The sequence below is a fragment of the Pygoscelis adeliae genome, unplaced genomic scaffold (genome assembly GCF_000699105.1).
Source record: "Pygoscelis adeliae isolate BGI_AS28 unplaced genomic scaffold, ASM69910v1 Scaffold719, whole genome shotgun sequence".
In the NCBI taxonomy this organism is placed as follows: Eukaryota; Metazoa; Chordata; class Aves; order Sphenisciformes; family Spheniscidae; genus Pygoscelis; species Pygoscelis adeliae.
The window spans coordinates 21,677-31,869 of NW_008825548.1; positions in this window are offsets into that span (position 1 = coordinate 21,677).

Genomic DNA, 10,193 nt, shown 5'->3' on the forward strand with positions numbered 1-10,193 from the left:
CACATTGACACTGCTGACAGCTCGCTCTGGACCCACCAGGCTACAGCCAGCTATCGGGCTGGGATAATGGTGGCAGGAAAACAAACCAGCGTCTGGCAAAGCTTTCTTTGATGTCAGTTGTTTTCAACAATCGGACTTGGGTATTTTTTTCTGTGCAGGGGAAAACAGTAACCCTATGAAAAATGTAGGCAGGAACATTTTTCCTTCTCAGATATCTTCTAATTAACTTACGAAGACTCAATGACAGGCATGTAACGAAGGATGCTGGTTATGTTTGCCAGTTAGAAAAAGGAAGAAGGCTTTCGGCTCTTCTATTGGACTCCTATTTATCCCAATGATGGATAGAGCTACAGCTGTTTTACCAGCTTCATAAAGAACAAGGCTCCCTGGCTTCCTACAGCAGGGCCTCAATGGCAGCCGTAACTAAAACAAACCAGGAAACCAACCTCACTGTCAGTGCATTACAAGCGCCCCATTGAGAAACAGAGAAAGTTGCATCATTTACAAATTCAGTTCTTTGAAACCGTTTTACTGTGCCCAAGTTACACACTTCTGTTCACAGCTGCTCCAAAACCCTGCAGGAGGAGGACACCTGGAACCCAGCGCTGGGAGCCTCTACCTTATACATAATAAAACACACACGAAACAAGCTAACAGCTGCAGCCTGTTTCAAGTTCCTCCCCCTTGCAACTCTCTTACCTTCCTATTGCAACTCTTGGATCAAAGAAGAGTTTACTCTTTCCTGAAGACAGAAGTCAGGCTCTATTACCTGAAAGACGGTTAGTAGGAATACTGTCTACTCTTTTCCAGCAGTGTCAGGATTATTCCTCAGCACAAACTACTCGGTGAAGGTCTACAAGTTCTTCAAACTCCATCTGCTCCTTAATATGGATAAAGTTGTGACACTCGGGAGTAAAAGAAACAATCTTCTTGATGAAGCCAAAGACTTCTCAAGCACCAAAGCAGAGACCACCAAACTTCAGGTAAGCCAGGCACAACCTGATCACATTAAAACTCACAGACTAACTTTTTGGCCTCAATTAGGCTCACGTATTTTATATGTTATACCTACTCGAAGCCCAGAGTGCAATTCACATTAACTACAGAGCATCAGCCACTATACTTTTACCTGTGGTGCAACTCCTCCTGAGGGAACGAGTGAAAAAAAGCTTGACAGCAGTCAGCATAACTTTGTTTACATTGAAGTGAAAGTCTTGGGCATGCATATAAAAAGTTCTAAATTAGCAACATCCAGCAAGGAGGCCTGGACATCACTGGACAGGTCAGTACACGATTATTTCGGCTGCCACTACGCAAAGAAGGGAACAGTAATGGCCATTTCACAGGTCACCAATTATCCCATCACCTGGAACACTGCATCTGTTTAGCATGCATCTTTCCAACAGCATGGCCAGAGTTGGAAATAAGGGTTCAGCAACAGACAGAGAACAGAAGCAGGATTAAAACACCATTATATGGCCAGACAGTGAGAAACAAGATGCATGCAAGGAAACATAAAGGTACACTAGCATAAGCTGTCCACCTGCCAGTACAAGAGCAGAGGAAGACTCGAACTCTTTAAGAGTTTAAGAAGTAATATCGCCAGGTATGCTATATTCCAAAACTTCATTCACTGTGTGCTTCTTTCTACCTTCTGAAACAGCCAGCGTTCAACACTGCAAGGGCAGAACGTTGTGCTGACCAGTGGTTCAAACCTCTGGCAGCAGTACTACCGTGCTCCTGAGAACCAGGTACTGTTTCATAAGCCAAAGCACTAGTGTATTGTGAATTTGAGTATTTTGTCAATTTTGAAGCCAGTGAAGTTATTTACTTGTATCCTTCCTCAAACCACTCCTGCTAGTCTCATCCTGGGAAGAGAGAGCGAAGTACAACCTCATGGAAGCACGTGTTATCTACCTTACCTCGCTTCCCTTCCCACTTGTCGCCAGGGGTCCAGCCTCCTCCCCGTGCACTCGTGCGCAGGCAGCCCCGAGACTCACAGGGAAGCAGAAAAGTTCCCTCCAACATGATGAAGTAGAACTTTTTTGTCTCAGCCCTGACAAGCAGGAGAGTCCCATAAACTGGATAAGCTGCATGTAAACATGTGATCACCTGATGTAATTAGTTACTTCTATTTATAGAAAGAACCTGGCCCACAGAGACCATTCCCTAGACAACTCATTAGTTATTACCCTCATTAACAGCTGACAAAAAAATTAAAGTATTGCTTTTTAAGATATTAAATTTCCACATAGATATAAAAAAACCCAAGTATACATCTATATAAACAAATATGCATAAAAAAGTGTATAATTCCACCTGTACAGCACTGAGGGGTTTTGAATATTTATTTTTTTTTTTAGATTCGTTTGGTTGGTTATGAACTCTGATATTTGGGACATATCTGCTAGAGAACCATCCAGCTTTTTATAGGCAGAAATCATGGAAGTCAATAGGAAGACTTGTTGACTTTGGAAAATTTGGGTCAGACCCAGAAATTCAGGCATTGTGCACATCCTGACTCCTGCTTCTTTCCCATGCATCACTCATGCCTGTACTGCAGACAATAGTAACAATAGCCTGAATTCAATGTCCAGATTCATTATTAAGTGTTCAGATCTTTACAGCACCATCTTCTTAACAGATGAGAAGTCATCTTCTCAAAGCAGGATGACACATAGGGCAGCATCAGGGAAAAGAAAGAGGGCTGAGGAACAACACAGCTCTGGTGAGAATCACTTCATCCAATTTTGTCTTTAAGAACAATAAATGAAGAGACATCTCTGGCGGGGAAAAAGAAAATAATCAAAACACAGGTCTGAGAGGTTTCTGAGAAGGGAACACATTCAGCCCTAGCCATACTGAATATGTTCAAAGGAGATGGGGGTGAAAGGACAGATGCAATAAGGTGGAAAAAAGGAAAGCAGCACATCAGAAGAGGATGAAGGACAGACCCATAAAAGCAAAAGTATGTGCCTGTGTGAAGACAGATTCAAGTGAAGTATAATTCTGACATCTACACGTGGACTAGGCTTTCCCAAGAACACTGGGGAGGAGAGGGAAAAGGGCAGCAATAGAAATATCCACCAAAAAAACCCCCAATGCCTTAAAGCAGGGTATACATCCTTTTCTGCCTTTTCCGGATCACCTTCATACGCTGCTCCTGTTGCTATTCTAGATGGAGTTCACCGGGAAGTTCACAGGATGTCTCGCCCAAAGTCAGAGGCTGTGCGGGCAGGTGTTTCACACCAATCACTAGCGCTTGCCAGAAATTCAGCATGGGGTTTTCAGCCTGCTAAGCTGCATCCTCAGGCCACTGCTTTCTGCAGGGTTCAAAGTCGGTAATCTCCAGCTCCATCTAGTTTACTTCGACTCGTGCAGAGCAGACGTCAGCAGAAATAGGTTAGAGTTGGGTTCAGGCGCTAAATTTCCCTCAGCTGGCTGAGATGGTCTTTGCCTTTTGTACTCAAGATCTGATACACCAACTGGAAGAATGATCTATAGAATTTTTTCTTCTTAATTTTTGGCTATAGGGACCATTTACTCCATACCCTAAAAAGGTACGTAATCGCATTACAACTGATATCTGTCAACCCCCTTTATTAAAGAGAAGGTACAACACTATTTTTACTCAGCTTACAAAGCTGCTGGATACTGCAGCATTCCTTCGAGGAAGCTGGGGCAGACATCTAGCGAGCGGTGAAGTCGGAGGCAGCGTAAATCGACTACCGTAAGAAGAAAAAGCCAGCTCTGACAATCCAACTGTGTCACAAAATCACAAGTTTAGCCAGTAACCTGACGTGGCAAGATGCATTTTGCTTACACTCACTTCTTTCAAATCCAGTACTTCATACCCCTATAACAAAGCCATATTATATCCTCAGATACATTAGCATTTCCACAAGTCCAAGCTTACTTCCTGACTGGTTAAAAAAAAAAAACAAAAACAGGTACATCCTTCTCACATGGGATTTATATTGCAACAGGCAGCACTCCCTAAATATTCAGACTTTGTAACACTTGCTTTCAGGAAGATACACCTCCTTCCTACTCTGGAAGTAACTGCTCCCTTTCTTCACTGCAGATTCCTGCTACTGACTCGAGGATTAACAAGGGCTCCAGAGCACAGGAAAAACTCAGGAACCTGACACCTGCCAGTGAGTCAGTCTAGCAACAAAACCTGTTTAACATCTACTTGTGTGGGTCAATAAACAGAAGAATTGATGTTGGTGCCTTTACTATGTAGAAAAACTGTTTCAGTATCGATGCTACAACTGAAATATCGAATTGACTCAGTCTGTCCTACACAGGGAGACAGCCAGGAGCCCTGCCCTCCGTGCAGGTGTTCTTCATACCATCACAACAGCACCTACAACCCAAGTCAAAAAGGTCAGTTTCAGGGGGGAAAATGCATGTTTAGTCCTGACTTTTACTATAAATACACAGTTCTGTCGCCAACAACAGTATGGGGGCACTCCCCATCCAAGATGTCCTTCACGCCCGCTGTAACAGAAGTACAGCAGGATATTAGACATGCTAATCTTTACTGCTTCCCATTTACTTACCTCCACCTAAAGCAACATCGAGAAATGGAGAGAGAGGGGAGAATTATGAGAGCATTATACGATTTTGTGTAATAAACACAGTAGTCCTCCCATTCCCAACTACAAGATCCGCAGGCGGCTGTACAATCTTAACAGCACTGAGCTTGTATGTGATAAAAAGACACAAGGCAAGCTAAATGAAGGTGAATATATTTACAAGATAGTGCTAAGATCTCCATAACAAACAGTCATTAGCAGATTAGTATTATGAATCTAATCCAATTAAGAATTTCCTTTGCAAATGCCCGGAGGAGCTGGAATTCCTCTGGGAAGACCTTTCCACTTTTGAAAGGCTCCCGTGAGTCACGCCTGCAGGTCTGACATACCAGGAAAGACCAGCTCCGGAGCAGCACGAGCAAAGCCGTGAACCCCACCTCGATGCAAGCCGCTGCATCCTACCAAACGCGAGGAGTCAACTCAAAAATGGACCCCGCAGCAGCACACACACACACAAAAAAAAAAAAAGACTTCTCAGTTCCACAAGTCCCAGTCAACATAAAACTGGCACTTTCCCAAGCAAAGGGACAAAACAGTGGAGAACTTTCCTTATTAACAGTCTTGTACCGCGCCCTTTTAAACAGCTTCAGATCATTACGGATGTTTGACATAATGCTAGTCCATACAGTAGCCCGGCCTGAAGACAAAGCTTAAGTTAAGCAGTTAAACACCCCCCTCCTTGACTTCGTCAGAATCCCAATGTCTTGCTCCTACCACTTTACGCTGATGTCGAGAACAGAAGCAGCGATCCACGGCTTGATCTGAACGCCCAACTCTTGCCCACGCTGCAAAATCTGCTCACGCTCAGTTTAACACGAGCAACGTACATGCACACACAGGTGAGAATCATGGTTTGCAAGTCCCAAAATTAGATTAGTTCATCAAATTCTTACTGTGAATGGTTTTCTGGTGCCCTCAGCTTAAGTTCGTAGATTTAGGCTGACCTTATCTGGCTTTGCATCGAGAGATTTAGGACAAAATAAGGAGAGTGAAAGATCTCTTCGCTGAACAGAACTGCCAAGACTGATCATGTTACCACATCCGCAGACACATGCGCAGTGACCCTCCGCACCGAGAAACCAAGCCAGTGCAATTGCTTCCTTCTGGTTTAGGATCGAGACTACGCCGGCCCCAACGCTACCAAAATACCAGAACCAGAGATACAGAAAAGTTGCTGTTTCTAAAAAAATGTATATAGTTTTAACAAACTATCAGTTAAGATAGATTGATTTAAATTAATGTTTGGAACAGAACAGCTTACTATCTGATCTTCAAAATGCAGTTACATGAACATTAAAGTAGGCTTTTGCTAGTCATTTAATGTAAAAGAAACCAGAAAGCCTCAAAATAAAAAACTTCCTGCAGTTAAACTACAAGCTTTTTCGAAGCTGTCAGAAGTGCCAGTGTGTAAGAGTCACACCACCAGATGTAATTCAATGTACTGAAACCCTGCTCCTCCTCCTTCAGGCTGGAGAGGCCTGAAGTTAGCCTCTCCAGCACCTTCCTGGACTTCCTGCTACTCCTTGCAGCGGCAGATGCTTCAGACCATTCAAAGTTTCACCTGAAACCCCCGAGGCAGCCGAAGATGCCCATTAAGGGAAGGATTAGCTAAGACAATAGACAGGCTAATGTTTCCCTCCCCTCACACAGAATGAATATTTATGTAAAAACCCCAAAGCTAGACCAAATGCCAAGATAAGGCAGGACATTTTAGACCTGAATAAGGTGGGGAAAAAGTTATTGCCGTCCTACCGGTCAAACACAACTTTTTTCCTTTCTTTGTGCAAAGCACTTAACCGACGTGACTCACAGAAAATATGCAAAACCTAAGCTAGTTCAGCTTCGTCTACTTCTCTCTGCAGCTCTGTTACTCCAGTTCTTCGACAACAGCACTTCGGCCAAGACTGCCAAATCAGAGGGGAAATGGCGCCAAACGCTCCAAATATAAACACGAAGAGGCAAGCGTTGCAAAAAGTCTGATGGAGCTAGCAGGCCCCAGGACGGATGCAGCGTACCTCTCCCAGCACAGCCGCGGGGTGACCCAGCAGCTAAGGGAAGCCTTTTTGCTGGGCAGTGCCACAAAACTGGTACTGTCTGTTTACCGTAACGGGCAGCTGGTCAGCTTTAGGCCACTCGGGTCACTTTGCCATGCCAGCAGTGCTTCACAGCCAGCACCATGCGATTTGTAAGAAGGACTTGAACAGCAGCATTCAGCGAGGTTAGCGATTTTGGGCTCCTCCAACCAGAAACTCGGGCAGTGAGACTTTAAAAAAACCAACCAAACAAACAAACACAAAACTGTTCTGTGTTAGTTCTCCCTCCTGTTGTCACTCCCCTCCCCCAGCTTGTTAACTAAACTTTTCCTCTCCCGGGGATCTTTCTGACCCCTCAGCGAAGCTGTAATGAATTTGCAACATCAGTCACTTTACAAACCGACTTCAGCGTGAATCAAGTTTATCACAAGCTCAAGAAAATACAGGGAACTCTAACAATCACACAGCCGGAAGGAGGATATAAGCAGGGAAGAACAGAAGTAGTACTGGAAAATTGGTTTTCAATCATGTAAAGAAGCAGCGTACACCATTCCCAGGGGCCTGGGTTAAGGCAGAACATCAGAATGAAAATGTACGCTGCACCGTTACCCAAAGCAGCAGATTATGGGCAAACAGCATAACAAAAAGCAGACTTAAGAGCTAAAAATCCTCTGTTCTGTTTTCAAGAATTATTAAGGACAGAAAAAAAACTCTCTGTAAATTCAAACCTGAAGACAGTCACCTGACTATGATATTAATCCAAGTATGTTGAAACTAAGTGTCTGGAAGGGATTTTACACTTTCCTGTATCCCTCCCACCAAGCCAGTTTATCTGCAGCCAGGCTGGTAATCCTCCCGGCCCGTGGACTCCTACAGCACCTGTAGGAGTTTTACGCTGAACTAGCAGTTCTGAAACGGAGTCGTGAGAAGAGCTGACACCCTGACAGATGAATCGGGAAGCCACTTCCACCCACATGAATTCAGGAGAGCAGGCGTTCCACAGTGTATCAACAAAACTTGTTATTTGCCATCAGAGATGTGTAATACTATCAGATTGGGAAAGTTTTGGGGGTTTTGGCCCAGCGCCTTCTGTTTTCTGCAGAAGACAACAGCTTTAGGTACTAAACTGAAGTTAAGGCAAACTGCTGGAGTTTGAGAACCACACACTTACCTAATGAAGCCAACCTGCTCGCTACATGTTTAGACACCACGATACAGAAGAGCCTTCTCTACGCAGGAAGAAACAAAACTAGTTTATGGGCCACTGAGCTGGGTTAACTCCTGGGCTTGTCTCCAGCCTACTGCGTGACTTGGGCTGATCACACCCTTGTCATTCATTTTCTTTTATAATATGGCCTCTCCTATACAGCTTTAACCAACTGGTTACAAATCCTGGACCAATTAAGAGCTGCTCTTCTCTTTTTTTTTTCTCCCTCTTTTTTTTCTTTTTGCTATATTGATAATAAATGCAACCTGGTACTAAGGCTTACATAAATATTGAAAGAACAGGTAAGCTGTCGACACAATTCAGCTAGTATGCCCCAGCAGTATATTTAAACTGCCGTTCAAATGACTTAAAACAAGCATTGCATTACAGCTGCTATTCTTTAAATAAAAAAGGAGGCAGAAAGGAAGTTGCAAGTGCTGCCTTTATGCCTAAGTTTATATCCAGAACGGAAACTTACTTTAAGCAAGATGTAGGAGGTACAGGGAAGAAAACACGAAAACAAAACCCGAGCATCCCTTCAAAACAGCCTGGTTCACTTGAAGGCCTCGGCCAAGCGACGGACAGGGGTCCACGAGCGGGGAGGCAGAATCGGGCCCAAGCCGGAGGCCTTTAGGCGAAGCCTGTCCAGCAGCGCGCAGCTGGCCCGCTGCGCCCCTCCAGACCGTGCCACCTCCCCCGGCAGGGTCTGGGCTACCGTCAAAACCATCGCCCGAGATACACCCCAGGAAAGGCAACAAATGAAGCGAGAAGGTGTAATCAGAATTGCCCTTTCCATTTCTGTTCTGAAGGGTGACTAGCTAGCCAAAGATTTTTTTTGGTAATTATAATGCAACTAACTCAAGTACAGCCAAAGCTTTACAGATATCTGACGTACGTGACTGTTTCCCACTCGCCAGCTGCAAGAAACTTGCCAAATTAAGCCATGAAATTTAGCCATGCACAAAGTGGTCTCACTAACGGTTAGGTTTAACTAGGATTCAGAGTCAACCAGGAAACTCTACAGCGTTAGTCACAGCTCTTCCGTCTCAAAATGTGAAGTTTTAGCCATCGCTCCAGCCTCACTAAGAGAAGGCTCAGGATGTGTTCGGCAGCATCTGAAAGCAAACACGAAGTTTTAAGCAACTACGCCCGTTAGAAGAAAAAAAAAAAACAACCCTTAAATTAAAGCTCACCAAGAAGGCCGGACAAAAAAAAAAAATAATTAGTGTCCTTCTAGTAAATATTAAGAGGCTCTGCACTACCACCAGTAGCACTTCCTCCGGGTAGGAGGGATGATGTCATGGCTGCATGCTACAGCACTGTCGGGTTTGTCTGGCTATATGCTGCTAACGGGACACTCCCTACAGAACTGTGACCGCACAGACAGTTTTCCTGGTATCAGCAATCAGTTTAATAAGCGTTCAGAGACCTGCAATTAGCATATAAACGCAGTATAACCACCAAGCAAAAGAAGAAAAAAAAAAGCAAAGAGGAGACAGCTGTAACAGGGTGGCAAACAAAGCTCCAAAGCATGAAAGAGAGAAAGGAATGTGGTTAAAAAATCTCCCCTAAGGAAGAATACTCTCTACGCCCGAGCTCCAGCTGTTTGACTTGCCCCGCTCCCTCCTCCACTCCATTATCCACTCTGGCTGTGCTAATTTAACACAAGCCGCCCGCCTGTGTCAACTGTTGAAGGGGAGATGGGGGTAAGGCGGCCCCGGATGCATCTGGGCTCCCGGTGCAGAAAGGAAAAAACTTTGGGGTGGAAAGTTCAGGTGCCTTTGGCAGGTCGCTTTGTGCCGAGAGCTTAGGAAGCTGCGAGAGAAGGCAGCGAGAGTCCTTCCCCGCTGCAGCCTCTACCGACTAGAGCTTTGCCACCGCCTCCACACGCACCTCGACTCCCACACGGCACCCAGATTTGCATGCAGAAAGATCTGCCTTCATCAACAAAGCCACGCAACTCCCAGCAAGAGGACCCGACTGCCCCCAATTCACGGCAGTCACTCCCACAGATGAGACAAGCAGGTCCGAAGAGTCAGGAGGAAGGAAAAAAGGAGGGAAAAGAATAAACCCGGTCAATTTTAAAGTCTGGAGGCCTGGATTTCCACAGGGAAGGTATTTTCACGTTTGAGATACTGGGGGGGCACCGCGAGGGTTTGGAAGTCATATATGCAGCCAAAATGGCGCTGAGAATAAAAATATAATTTAAAGGAAGGTCGCCATATTGTAAACAGTGAGGCAGGGAGACACAGAGACAGCAACCTCCATTATTCCCAGCAGCTGCAGCAGCACGGAAGCGCTGGGAACGTCAGGCCTGGTGCGGAGACGCCACTGCCGCTTCCCCCCCTCCGG